Source organism: Pinus tabuliformis, chromosome 4_1 (assembly GCF_031772625.1).
Source record: "Pinus tabuliformis cultivar Carrire ecotype Pingquan chromosome 4_1, CPIR1, whole genome shotgun sequence".
Classification (NCBI taxonomy): domain Eukaryota; kingdom Viridiplantae; phylum Streptophyta; class Pinopsida; order Pinales; family Pinaceae; genus Pinus; species Pinus tabuliformis.
This window is the reverse complement of record NC_142303.1, coordinates 813,614,209-813,628,732: the sequence shown is the minus strand read 5'-3', so window position 1 is coordinate 813,628,732 and position 14,524 is coordinate 813,614,209. Positions and strand designations below refer to the sequence as shown.

Here is a 14,524-nt window from a genome sequence, read left to right as displayed (position 1 = left end):
GAAGGTAGTTGAGTGGTTGCAACTGTTCACAATTTGATTTCCCTCGGTACCCTTTTCCTCTTCTCCGCTCTTGCTTCCCGTGCTGCCGTGACAGACCTCTGAAACGGGCTCCATCGAACAAGGGTTTTTCAAACAACATCGAACAAGGGTTTTTCAAACAACATGAGTTAACTTTACGGGATAGAGCAGCATTGACAGCTATTATATACAGGAAGGGCTTGTTGCTTTCGAGTCAGTGAAGACAGAAGCATACAAGCGGAGAGATTATCAACTACATGAGTGTAGATGTTTAGAATGTTTCATGTTTCTGTTACTATGTGCATAGTATTTGGATTTTCCCTCTTCAATTTGTTCAGGCCTTCATTATTCTATATCAGACGTTGGGCTTGGCAGCATTTTCAGGGTTGGCAGCCTCATTTGCAGTTATGTTGCCAAATTTCCCACTTGCAAAATTGCAAGAAAAATTTCAGGAGAGAATAATGGAAGAAAAAGACAAAAGGATGAAGGCCACATCGGATATTAAAAATTATGAGGATCTTAAAATTGCAGGCTTGGGAGACAAGATTTCTTCGGAAACTAGAAATTTTGAGGCAGGCAGAATATAGTTGGCTACAAAAATATGTTTACGCATCAGCTATCACAACATCTGTTTCCTCTGTTGGACCAATATTTATCATTGTTGCAACTTTTGGTACGTGTATGCTTATAGGAGTGCCTTTGACAGCAGGGAGAATTCTTTCTGCACTCGCAACCTATGGGACACTTCAGGGAGCTATGGGCATCCTTCCAGGCTTAATCCCTCAGATTGCTCAAACTAAAGTGTCAATAGATCGCATTGTGGCCTTTCTGCAAGAGGAAGAGCTGCAACACGATGGGGTAGAAAAGGTATCAAAGGAGTCAACAGACTTCGCGATTCAAATCCAAGGAGGGATATTTTCTTGGAATCCCGATTCCTCTAGTCCAACTATAAGAGGTTTAGATGTCCAAATAGAGAGAGGCATGAGGGTTGCAGTATGTGGAACTATTGGTTCAGGAAAATCAAGCCTTTTATCCTGCATATTAGGTGAAATACCAAAAATATCAGGCTCTGTTAGCTTAAGTGGTACCAAAGCATATGTCCCTCAGTCTCCTTGGATACAAAGTGGGAAAATTAAAGATGCTATTCTCTTTGGAAAGCAGATGGATACTATTAGATACAATAGTGTACTTGATGCTTGTGCATTGAAGAAAGATCTTGAACTTTTTCCTTATGGGGACGAGACAGACATTGGAGAAAGAGGGTTAAATTTGAGTGGTGGACAAAAACAGAGAATACAGATTGCCCGTGCTTTATATAAGATGTAGACATTTATATTTTTGATGACCCTTTTAGTGCTGTGGATGCACATACCGGAAAACATATTTTCCAAGTATGTTTCTCTTATCCTTTACAAACTGTAGGTTTGCTGAATTAATTAGTTTTAATGTTTTGATGGAATGATGAAGCTCTACAGTAGCACTCTGCAATTCATTGTTCAGTCTGGATAATATACATTGCTGGTTGTGCCGCTGCAAATTCATGTCCATAAACATCTAAGAAATTGGACTTGCTTGTTATAGGAATGCATACTTGGTATTCTGGGTTCAAAGACTGTAGTCTATGTAACTTTGGTAGGTTTGAATTTCTTTCATCCTGTTCTAGTGATATTAAAATTTTCAATGTAATTGGTAAAGGGAAAGTGGGTTTATTGATCATTTATTGAGAGGAGGAGATAAGTGATCCATATTTTGTTGATGTAAATGATATTCTTCACAGGTAATGCGAGATGGTGAAATTACTCAAGTTGGCAGATATGATGACATCTTACAATCAGGCACAAATTTTGTGGAATTAGTTGGTGCACATCAGAAAGCTTTGAAAACTATTTCTGCTATGGAGAAATCTGAAGTGTACACATCAGAGAGATTTGTTGAAAGCTCATGTCCTGGCAATACAGTTGCAGTGAAAAATGTTATTGCCAGTGACACACTGGAGCAGTGCGGTGTTCAGAACTCAATAGATGTAGAGGAAGAGGTTGAACCAGAAAACCACAAAGAAAAATTGGATAAAGAGAATAAAAATTCACAGCTTGTACAAGAAGAAGAAAGAGAGAGAGGCAGGGTAAGCATGTCGGTATACTGGTCTTACATTACTGCTGCATACAATGGTACTTTGATACCTATAATACTACTGGCCCAAATAATAAGTCAGCTACTTCAAATATGTAGTAACCTCTGGATGACATCGGAAGCCTCTACAAAAGAAAATGAGAGTTCCCCTATGAGAAAGTCCCTTTTCATTCTGGTTTATGTTGCTTTGACATTAAGCAGCTCCCTGTGCGTTCTTGTGAGGTCTATGCTTCTTTCATTGGTTGGACTTAAAACTGCTAATCAGCTTTTCAGCACTCTGCACAGGTGTATATTTCGTGCACCAATGTCCTTCTTTGATGCAACTCCATCTGGGCGAATACTGAATCGGGTCAGTTGACATTTATTGTTTTAATAGGCTAATACCTTTCCTGAGAGAGAAGGAAATATAGGCTTATAAATCTTAATGAATTAATATAGAGGCTTCCTTTTTTGTGATATTTACTCTGGGGACCTTCACTAGGAAAGATGATATTTGCAGTGGGTGTTAGTTGTGTTGTATCTCTTCTATGAGATCCATTTTAGTAAAACTGATCTGGTTTATTTTCTTTCTTGGTTGCATGTATGCAGACTATTGAGAGTGATTTGTTACTAAGTTCTTCTTTATGTTTTTTTTGAATGGGTAGTATGTACACACTACAGAATCTCAAGGCCTATACCTTGCCACTATTTTCTTCTTAGTATCGTACAATCATCTCAGTCTGTTGTCATAATTTATTCGTGTATACCTTTGAATTAGAATTTAGGACCACGAGTTGGGCATGTAATTAAGGGATTTGTAGGTCAAGGATATTATTTTCTATTAGATAGACTAAGATTTTATCACTGCATGCTTGAATTAGTTCTTACCTTTAATTGATGTTTAGAATCCCTCTTTATCTCACCCATTTTAATTCTCCTCTAAGGAGGAGAGTTGAAATGCATTTTAAATTTATCCTGAATTTTGTTATATGCGTTTTATTGTTTGGATACCTAGTATCCTTTCTTTAACAACACAAAATAATTAAGTTTAGGGCATTATGCTCTATTATATGTTTTTCACAGGTATCTATGAAACAAAATGAAGAGGAAATATTAGATCTGGGAAGAGAGTATGAATCTATGGGAGGTCAACGTATGAAACATGAAAATTGTTAAATAAAGCAATTGAATAACATGTTAACCATAGATTTTAAATCTTTTGTTGAGTTGTCTATTTTGCAAATAAATGGAAATGGTATTCATGACAGGGTTGATTTTTTTAGTAGTCTCTGTGGAAGTTGAATCATCTCAACGTTATCAAGTTGAAGGAGGCTATTAAGGAGAATAATGAACTCTTTTTAATATTTGAATACATGGTATCCTCAACATTTCTCGAAGTCTCAAATTATTTTTTATATCATGATGAGTATTAATACATTTGTGTGCCTTGCTCAATTTTTCTATTTTATCTAGCTTATCATGTAAAGTGAAAATGCATTCCTGGAATTGCTACTACAAGTCAGTGATTAGTGCTCTAGTTTCCATACATTTCTTCTTTATTTTCAAGTGTTATGAAATCGTTAAGTTGGTATTCTAAGCATCAATACACTTTTTTTTGGTTAACTAAAATTGTTGTCATTTTCATTAAAAGGAGGTTGTAGTCACACTGTAAGGTGAATTAATATAAAGAAAAATTTCTGTCTGATATTAGGGGTTTCAAAATGACCCGAAATTTCAAAATGAATGCCTACCATCTCAAAAGTTATTACATTTATGGCAACGTAAATAAAAAGCTTTATACTGTAAATCCTGATAAACTGAGTTGGTAACAACTTCCTTACAATGTGTAGTAAGACCTGGATTTAGAAGAAAACATGCTCACTAAGGGCATAGTCTACCTAAAAGTTGAACGCTAGGGCTACATTATCATTTGCAATATCTCTTTTCACTTGCTGGACTATTTCTTTATCTTTAACTGCTACTCTAACAGAATCGATAGAATCTTTGGAAGAGAAGTCAGAGGATGTGAGCTCCTAGCAAGACCCAAAACTAATTCATCAATCATATTGAATTATAATTTCTCTATTTTCTTGTCTTGATGAGCCATGAATTTTGATAAGTTAGTGTTCTTGTATCGCTGAAATTCAATAGGGCTTGTCATATTGCTACTGTAGGGAGAAAATGCCACTTTTATATCCTCAATATGGGGTGTGCTCCTCTGATCTTGAAGCAAGTCTAGAATTTCATAATAGATAGTGCCTATGACCTCCATTGTTTTTATAACCTTCATGTTGAACCAATTCCCAATGCCAATGAAAGTACTGGGTGACTTCTAGGCATACCATTGATGGATCAAATGAGGTCATATCACTGAGGTGGAATCCAATATTGGAGGCCCAGTTCACTTGGAAAGATGGGTTAAATCCAAACCACTGGACCTTACCAGACTACTGACCTGAGGAAAGTAATATTAAATCTAAAAATCAAACTGAGTTGTCATTCCTTTAGTGCCTGCAGATATCAAACATAAGTAAATAGAAAATCCCACCTTCACTGCTCAGAGCCATCATTTCATTTAATTATTCGTTCCTCCCCCACACACGTAGGAATGAAAGATAAGGTCTGGCTAAATTTACTGCCCATCTGATGAACTCAAAAGTGACACACCATTTTTCCATAATCTCATTAGCATTCATATCCTATGGTTTGTAGAACTTAATATCATGGGAGGTAAGAGTTTGATAGGAACCCCCACCATTTATACTCAGCATTCCAACACTTATTTTCACAATCTCCTTTTCTATGGTATTATTCAGGCTATCGCAGGCCCTCAAAACCTGGTATTATTCTATAAACATAAAACTGTTTGAGATCCCTTAACCTCCTGTTAACAATCTGGATTAACTTGGGTTTCACATCTCTTCCTAATTATGATTGAGGAGTCTCCAATTACAATTAATTTCTGATTCCCCTTGATTAGATATTTTCTAGACCTTGATAATATATTAAAATGTCATCACTTCTGCTTGGTTGTTGGTGGATTCTCCTAACTCCCAAGAAAACCTTACTTGGAAATTTTGTTCGAGGACAGATACTAACAAAGAGTTGTGATATTCAGGTATTAGAAGTTGGAAAAAAGACCAGGATACATCTATGGGTTGTCCCAGAAACAAGGGGGTCTCGTAAATCTCAGATTTGATGTCTGGTTAAGTCATGAGCTAAAATTAGATTATATATATATATATAATATGTCAATTTTAGAAGATCCAGAGAGTATACAACTTGATAGGGGTAATGACATATACTGTATAATAAATATATGTAAAAAAAGCTATGCAAAACAAATGCCGTGGATATTAGAAAATACTAACTCAATAGTTTGGATTCTGTTAATATAAAGATTCCAGTACAAAATGAGTGGCTTATCAGCGTTACAAATTATCAGTCACTCCACAAACTGATATATTATCAAACATATGTTCACCTTCAGAACAACTTAATTTAACAGCAGTTTACATTTTCCAATTAGAAATTTCTTCACCGTGGTCAGCCCACCCTCCAGCAAAGTGTAAAAAAATCCAGCTAAAGATGAAAATTATGAAAACCCTATTCAGAAAACAAAAATTCCTGATGGCCTGGGTTCCACATCATATACAAGTGTGTTCCATTTCCTGATGGCCTGGGTTCTGTTAGTGTCAGTCTTTCCAGCCTTCCTCCAGTGATCAAATATGCTCTTACAAAGTGATTTTGAAGTGTCAAGGTCAAATTTTGTCATTTCAGTGAGTCTTCAAGCAAAATTTGGTCACTAGGCATTAGGTCTAGGGTTTGCTTTCACACTTTTCAAAGTTGTCCAAATGTCAGTCCATGTCATCATTCAGCTGAGCCTATCATCATTCAGAGGGTTGCTATCATCATATTAGGTTCCATTGGGTCATGTTACACCTTATTCATGCTTCAGTTGTGCCTGGGCAAGGTCATTTCCCTCTCCTAGGGTTTTGAAGGCAATTTCTCTTGGATGGTCAAATCACCGGAAAAACTTGTTTCCTGATGTTCATACACCTTCCCCTATCCTTAAAGTACCTTATCAAACACTTCCCATCCCTTATATCCGCCAAATTCCTCATTTTTGCACAAACCCTAGTTTCTAGCTACAACCTGGCAATTTTCTAGGTTGGGCCTGTGTTTTGCCCTTTTGGACCCCTTCCCCTCACTCAATCTCTGAGATTCCACTTTCCCCTGCTTCCTAACATCCCTCCCTACTTCCAAAAATTTCCCCAAGAATTTAGAAGCCCCCTATTCCCTTCATTTCGCTCCATTTCGACAAAATTCCTTATTTCACACATCGGGACAAGTTGCACTCAAATGATGTTCCAGAGCAATAAAAGATGAATTTTGGAAAACTGAGAGATATTTTTGTCCACAACATTCCAAGAAAGAAAAACCTCCTTCACTTTTTGCACAGGTGTCATGGTTTTAAAGAAATGTCAAAAATACCGGCGAGAACGAAGGTGCTCCAAGGATGGTTGGCCAAAGCACAAAAACGAAGGAAAACACCCGATCCACTCCAAATTTTGGCCAAAGCCTCTTTGAATGAGCATGGTACTTGATTGGGGACTCCCAGCCCAAATTTCAAGAAATTTGGAGAAAATTTTGTCATTTGTGAATTTTTTATGCCAAACACAGATTTTCTCCATTAACGGGTCTCACCCCCCGCGCGACCCTTCATCATGGCAACTCCATTTTGCAAAAACTCAGCATTTCTAGATTTTTCATGAGAAGTTACATATGCTCATCAATGGACTTGAGATTTTATGAAGTTTTGGGCCTCCAGAAAGTCAAAAAACAAGCAAAAAATGACTTTCTGCCACATTTTTGAGTTACAGAAAGCAGTCTTGGGAGATTGCAGTTTTGGAGGGGCAAATGACCACCAAATTCAAAAATTCCAGTTGGGTTGGAAAGTATACTAACAGACCTTTCCAACAAGCCTACTCCTGCTCAATTTGGACACCTGGAAGTGCCCCAAATGTGGTCCCAAAGGCGCGCGACCCGTCAGGCAGAGGCGCGCGACCCGTTAGGCAAACTTCTCCAAATATCAGTGTACAGCTCAGAAAAACGCAGTTTGACCCTGTTTGACTTTTTGGGGTGGATTATTATCCTCTTTGATGTAATTAATGTACTTTTATGTCACTTTTACACTTATGTACCTCTTCTAGAAGATTCATTCATGAAAAAGGTGAAAATTAAATGAATGAATTGGTTTCCTAGCTTATAGAGGCAAGTTGTTTTGACTGCCTAGTTTGTAGTGCTTAGTTTAGAAGTGGTTGAAACAGCTCCTAGGATAGTGAGCTCGACCCATGGAGGCAGGGAAAGAGGTTAGATGATCTATATTATGTACTTTCTTGCTCATTTTCATGGTTGGACTCTTGAGGGAGAAGCTATCATTGTATTATTCACTGTATCTCTGCAATTTTTGGCTAAGGAAGACCAGGGTTTTGCAGTCCTTTTTGGGATTCTTGTGGTTACATGTATTGATGGTGTGTTTCTCTATGTACTTGTAAGTGTGTTATGTGAATCATTTCCTTTCTTTTCCTTCTGCACATTAAGCAAACGAAGTGTTAAAGTAAGAATTCATGGCTGTCATGCTCTGCTTTTAAGTTTGTTTAATTTCAATGTTTTCTACTGTTTAAGGAGAATTCAAAGTTAATGTTTGCTCTCCTTAGCTCCTCACCTGTCATTCCTGACCATCCACCTCAATCAAAGGCATCAATAATGTCTCCTACCTCGCCCCAAAGAACCCCCTGCAGAAACTGTGTCCAATCCCCGCACCCAAAATTGCCATCCCATCAATTTGCCACCAAAAACCCTAAAAACCCCAAATCAACCCTTTTTGATCAGTTTACTAGCCTAAAATCAGTGTTACCCTATTGGTCATCTCATCCATTGAAGATTTCACCGAGATAGACCGGAGAGAGCCCTCTCCCGCCCCGTAGGGCTAGCTACGAGGCGAAGTGGTTTGATGTTGCCTTGAGGTTTACCTTTCTCAGCCTGAGGTGAAATTTCAAGCGCTAACATATTGGCGACCATACTGGGGAGAACAAACTTGTCTGTGGATTGATGTGTTTGTTTCATAAGTCTTAGACGGAGCCTGAAGTTATGCCAGGTAGCCTTCGAAACGCTTTTGCTTTGCATAAGCGGAAGTAGATAAACGCTGCTTCAGTCAATCTCCGTGAGCTTGTGAATACGGCCACTTCGATTGCATTTTACCCCAGTACATGTATCAAGTTCAGATTTGATTGTTGATAGTGGACAACGATCAGACACTGACAAGGCTGAAATCATTCACTGGCGACTCCTTCACTGAAAACTCCAGAGATCAATGCTTCATGGTGACTTCACTGCAGAGAGATCAGTAGCTTTGAGCTTTTCAAGATGGATCGGATTGCAAGAAGATACGCTCCCCTGAGCCGAGATCACATCCCTGGTTTTCCAAATAAAATTCCGAAGGTAGATTGGTCAAGGAATTTGCCTATATTTAACGATGATGGTAGGAAGGACGCTGCTCTACATCTGGTTAGATTTCACATGCATATTCGCAAATTCAAGGTCGATTTTCCTGAAGATTGCTTGATGAAGATATTCTTGGCCACTCTGGAAGGTGAAGCCCAATCATGGTATGAAAGTTTGCCGCCTGCTTGTATTTATTGTTTAAAGGATTTTCATGCTATGTTCATTGAAAGATATAAGGACTCTTATCCATCATTGAATTTAGTTCAAGACTGTTGCAAGCATGCCTATAGTTTTATTGAAAGCCTTGAGAAGTTTTATGAAGATGATAATTTCATGGATGAAGAGATCATGGAAGCCCTGTATGAAAAGCCGTTTCAGCAGCACATAGAAATCTTAGAGGATACTTGTCAAGATCAGCAGGTTGAAGATGGCCATATGGCTGTAATTGATGAAAGAGAAGAGCTTGTTTCAGATCTGCCCACGGAAGAAGACAACGTGCAAGGTAGCCAAGATTCAATTTTAGAATGTAATGCAGTCAACTCAGCTATTTCAGATCAAAATTCAGATCATGGTGACCAAGAATACCTTGTGTTGAATCCTATAAAGAAGAACTCGACTGTTGAGATCAGCTGGCATGAAGAAAACGAAGTTACAAATCTAAGTGCTCCCACCTCACCGGAACTAGATCTTCATGAGGAGGTCATTCAGTCAGCTCATGAACAACAAGGTGAGATCTTTGCTCAAGCAAGTGAAAAAGTTTTTCTGCATGAATTTGTGGTAGACGATATAAATGATCATCTTGTGCTTCAAGGACCATCTGAAGTTTCTTCTCTTATGATTGATGAATGTAATAAGGAACATGATAACCTGGTCCTCATGTCATATACAAATGACCTACAACACATTCACACCACAAAAGATCAAAACATTCAGGATTTCCTTTCAGATTCTTCATATGTTTCATGTGCTGAAATGTCTTTCCAAGAAGAGATCGGCTCATCCATTTGTTCAGAGTTTTTTGAAGCCCATGAGCGTATTTTTACTGAAGCACATGATGAAGGCAGATCAAAATTTGAAATAAAGGATTACTTGTTCTTTCAGCAGAAGGTGGCAGTGACAAATCTTCATGCTTTTTACGATCCTCTAGCAAGTTTGTTGCAGCCAGCAGTGATAGTGTTTATTGCAGTGTTCAGTGATGAAGGAGATCATGGTCAGCTATTTTTTTGGATGCTCAGTTATAGGTTTGTAGTGTTGACCAGAAGATCTGATAAGAAGAACCAATCAAGAAGGCATCTGCTTGATTGGTTGCATTGGCATTTTGATATAGTTTGATGTATATTGTCTTGTAAGAAACACAGGTGGTTATCATCATGATTTCAAATCTTGATGGACTGCTGCCCATTCAAAAAGCTTTGTAAAGTCTTGTTTTAAGTCAGTTGTGTTTGGTCTGTTGAGTGAGTTTTTTCAAGTTTTAAATTTTAAGTTCAGGTCTTGAGTTAGTTTGTTAGAGTCAAGTTTTTCCATCATTTCAATTTGTCATCGAGTCGGTTTGAGTCAAGTTTCAGTCACTTTTTAGTCAAGTTTTCATTCAATAAATGTGTCAAAGGTTTTGTGTTCTCCGTTCAAAATAATGACTCCATTGCCCAATGATTGTAAGGCACTGGTCTGCTCTCCCAGAGGTCTAAGGTTCTTGGCACCTCCAAGGAGCTACCATCCCCATTGGAGCCAATGTTAGTGTCAGTCTTTCCAGCCTTCCTCCAGTGATCAAATATGCTCTTACAAAGTGATTTTGAAGTGTCAAGGTCAAATTTTGTCATTTCAGTGAGTCTTCAAGCAAAATTTGGTCACTAGGCATTAGGTCTAGGGTTTGCTTTCACACTTTTCAAAGTTGTCCAAATGTCAGTCCATGTCATCATTCAGCTGAGCCTATCATCATTCAGAGGGTTGCTATCATCATATTAGGTTCCATTGGGTCATGTTACACCTTATTCATGCTTCAGTTGTGCCTGGGCAAGGTCATTTCCCTCTCCTAGGGTTTTGAAGGCAATTTCTCTTGGATGGTCAAATCATCGGCAAAACTTGTTTCCTGATGTTCATACACCTTCCCCTATCCTTAAAGTACCTTATCAAACACTTCCCATCCCTTAGATCCGCCAAATTCCTCATTTTTGCACAAACCCTAGTTTCTAGCTACAACCTGGCAATTTTCTAGGTTGGGCCTGTGTTTTGCCCTTTTGGACCCCTTCCCCTCACTCAATCTCTGAGATTCCACTTTCCCCTGCTTCCTAACATCCCTCCCTACTTCCAAAAATTTCCCCAAGAATTTAGAAGCCCCCTATTCCCTTCATTTTGCTCTATTTCGACAAAATTCCTTGTTTCACACATCGGGACAAGTTGCACTCAAATGATGTTCCAGAGCAATAAAAGATGAATTTTGGAAAAATGAGAGAGGTTTTGTCCACAACATGCCAAGGAAGAAAAACCTCCTTCACTTTTTGCACAGGTGTCATGGTTTTAAAGAAATGTCAAAAATACCGGCGAGAACGAAGGTGCTCCAAGGACGGTTGGCCAAAGCACAAAAACGAAGGAAAACGCCCGATCCACTCCAAATTTTGGCCAAAGCCTCTTTGATTGAGCATGGTACTTGATTGAGGACTCCCAGCCCAAATTTCAAGAAATTTGGAGAAAATTTTGTCATTTGTGAATTTTTTATGCCAAACACAGGTTTTCTCCATTAACGGGTCTCACCCCCCGCGCGACCCTTCATCATGGCAACTCCATTTTGCAAAAACTCAGCATTTCCAGATTTTTCATGAGAAGTTACATATGCTCATCAATGGAATTGAGATTTTATGAAGTTTTGGGCCTCCAGAAAGTCAAAAAACAAGCAAAAAATGACTTTTTGCCACATTTTTGAGTTACAGAAAGCAGTCTTGGGAGATTCCAATTTTGGAGGGGAAAATGACCACCAAATTCAAAAATTCCAGTTGGGTTGGAAAGTAGACTCACAGACCTTTCCAACAAGCCTACTCTTGCTCAATTTGGACACCTAGAAGTGCCCCAAATGTGGTCCCAAAGGCGCGCGACCCGTCAGGCAGAGGCGCGCGACCCGTCGGGCAAACTTCTCCAAATATCAGTGTATAGCTCAGAAAAACGCAGTTTGACCCTGTTTGACTTTTTGGGGTGGATTATTATCCTCTTTGATGTAATTAATGTACTTTTATGTCACTTTTACACTTATTTACCTCTTCTAGAAGATTCATTCATGAAAAAGGTGAAAATTAAATGAATGAATTGGTTTCCTAGCTTATAGAGGCAAGTTGTTTTGACTGCCTAGTTTGTAGTGCTTAGTTTAGAAGTGGTTGAAACAACTCCTAGGATAGTGAGCTCGACCCATGGAGGTAGGGAAAGAGGTTATATGATCTATATTATGTACTTTCTTGCTCATTTTCATGGTTGGACTCTTGAGGGAGAAGCTATCATTGTATTATTCACTGTATCTCTGCAATTTTTGGCTAAGGAAGACCAGGGTTTTGCAGTCCTTTTTGGGATTCTTGTGGTTACATGTATTGATGGTGTGTTTCTCTATGTACTTGTAAGTGTGTTATGTGAATCATTTCCTTTCTTTTCCTTCTGCACATTAAGCAAACGAAGTGTTAAAGTAAGAATTCATGGCTGTCATGCTCTGCTTTTAAGTTTGTTTAATTTCAATGTTTTCTACTGTTTAAGGAGAATTCAAAGTTAATGTTTGCTCTCCTTAGCTCCTCACCTGTCATTCCTGACCATCCACCTCAATCAAAGGCATCAATACTGTCTCCTACCTCGCCCCAAAGAACCCCCTGCAGAAACTGTGTCCAATCCCCGCACCCAAAATTGCCATCCCCTCAATTTGCCACCAAAAACCCTAAAAACCCCAAATCAACCCTTTTTTATCAGTTTACTAGCCTAAAATCAGTGTTACCCTATTGGTCATCTCATCCATTGAAGATTTCACCGAGATAGACCGGAGAGAGCCCTCTCCCGCCCCGTAGGGCTAGCTACGAGGCGAAGTGGTTTGATGTTGCCTTGAGGTTTACCTTTCTCAGCCTGAGGTGAAATTTCAAGCGCTAACAGGTTCCACATCATATACAAGTGTGTTCCATTTGGGTTTTGGTCCTGATGGCCTGTCTATATTTGTGGTATCGGTTTCACTTTCCACTACCACATTACTTTTATCTAGTGGGATTCTACATTTCTTTGGCTGTTTTTGAAAATGAATTCTTCCTTATCGAAACATCTGGTTCTTCTCGTTGCATATATTCAAGATCTTCCAAGCAATGCCCAATAAGCTTTTCTAGGTAATCTAAGGACTTCAACTGTTTTATGAGGAGTGATCTCATAACACTGTGTTCTTACTGCCATCAATTTACCTATGGTCTTGCAAATAATGTGATTGGCCACCCTTATAGGGATCTTATCATCTTTCTTGGTTTTAGAGGTGGTTTTCTGAATACCTCTTCCCAACAGAGATTAGAGATGATGCTCATCTCTGCTTGTGTCTACTACTACATCAAAATTTCTCTTGCCCATTGTTAATGTAGGTACTTGTAAGCCTTTATGAAAGAATGTATTGTTTTTGCATATATTTGTTCTATTGTGAATTTATGATCACCATGTTCATCTTCATTGGTATTTAGTAGGGGTTCAAGGAATCCATATACCATTTTCACGGAATGCTTGTCTTGAGCAAGACTTGGCCCCTTTACTTTTAACTTTTCTGTCCCTTGAGTTTCTATCACTTAGGTCAAGGCTTGTATCTTTTTGAGGCATCTTCCTTGCCAGTGAATTGGAACCCCACATAGGTATATGCTGTAGTGATCTCGATTCTCTACTTCATCCCCTGTAGATATGAAATGGAAGTATGATTGTTCTTAGAAGTACTGAAAATCATAACCTTAGTCTTGTTAATGTTTACAATGATAAGTCTATGTTTGGTATTGAAGATCATAACCTTAGTCTTGTTAGGGTTCACTGTCATAATCTATTTTTGGTATTGAAGATTGTAACCTTAGTCTTGTTAAGGTTCAGTGTGTACAAAATGAGTGGCTTATCTGCGTTACAAATTATCAGTCACTCCACAAACTGATATATTATCAAACAGATGTTCACCTTCAGAACAACGTAATTTAACAACAATTTACATTTTCCAATTAGAAATTTCTTCACTGTGGTCAGCCCACCCTCCAGCAAAGTGTAAAAAAATCCAGCTAAAGATGAAAATTATGAAAACCCTGTTCAGAAAACAAAAATTCCTGATGGTCTGGGTTCCACATCATATACAAGTGTGTTCCATTTGGGTTTTGGTCCTGATGGCCTGTCTATATTTGTGGTATCCCTTTCACTTTCCACTACCACATTAATTTTATCTAGTGGGATTTTACATTTCTTTGGCTGTTTTTGAAAATGAAGTCTTCCTTATCGAAACATCTGGTTCTTCTCGTTGCATATATTCAAGATCTTCCAAGCAATGCCCAATAAGCTTTTCTAGGTAATCTAAGGACTTCAAATGTTTTATGAGGAGTGATCTCATAACACTGTGTTCTTACTCCCATCAATTTACCTATGGTCTTGCAAATAATGTGATTGGCCACCCTTATAGGGATCTTATCATATTTCTTGGTTTTAGAGGTGGTTTTCTGAATACCTCTTCCCAACAGAGATTAGAGATGATGCTCATCTCTGCTTGTGTCTACTACTGCATCAAAATTTCTCTTACCCATTGTTAATGCAGATACCTGTAAGCCTTTATGAAAGAATGTATTGTTTTTGCATATATTTGTTCTATTGTGAATTTATGATCACCATGTTCATCTTCATTGGCCGTCCAAAAAATTATAGACAACTCCATTAA

The 14,524-nt window shown here is 38.4% G+C and overlaps 2 pseudogenes across 1 annotated transcript; both read left to right on the top strand.

The window, feature by feature from the left end:
• The first annotated feature begins 315 nt into the window (after window positions 1-315).
• LOC149178716 (ABC transporter C family member 5 pseudogene) lies at window positions 316-1,582 on the top strand (annotated as a pseudogene).
• Window positions 1,583-1,798: 216 nt separating this feature from the next.
• LOC149178715 (putative non-intrinsic ABC protein 5 pseudogene) lies at window positions 1,799-3,616 on the top strand (annotated as a pseudogene). Its single transcript, XR_016258445.1, has 2 exons — window positions 1,799-2,497; window positions 3,211-3,616. The product of XR_016258445.1 is annotated as a putative non-intrinsic ABC protein 5 pseudogene (transcript).
• The last annotated feature ends 10,908 nt before the right edge of the window (window positions 3,617-14,524 follow it).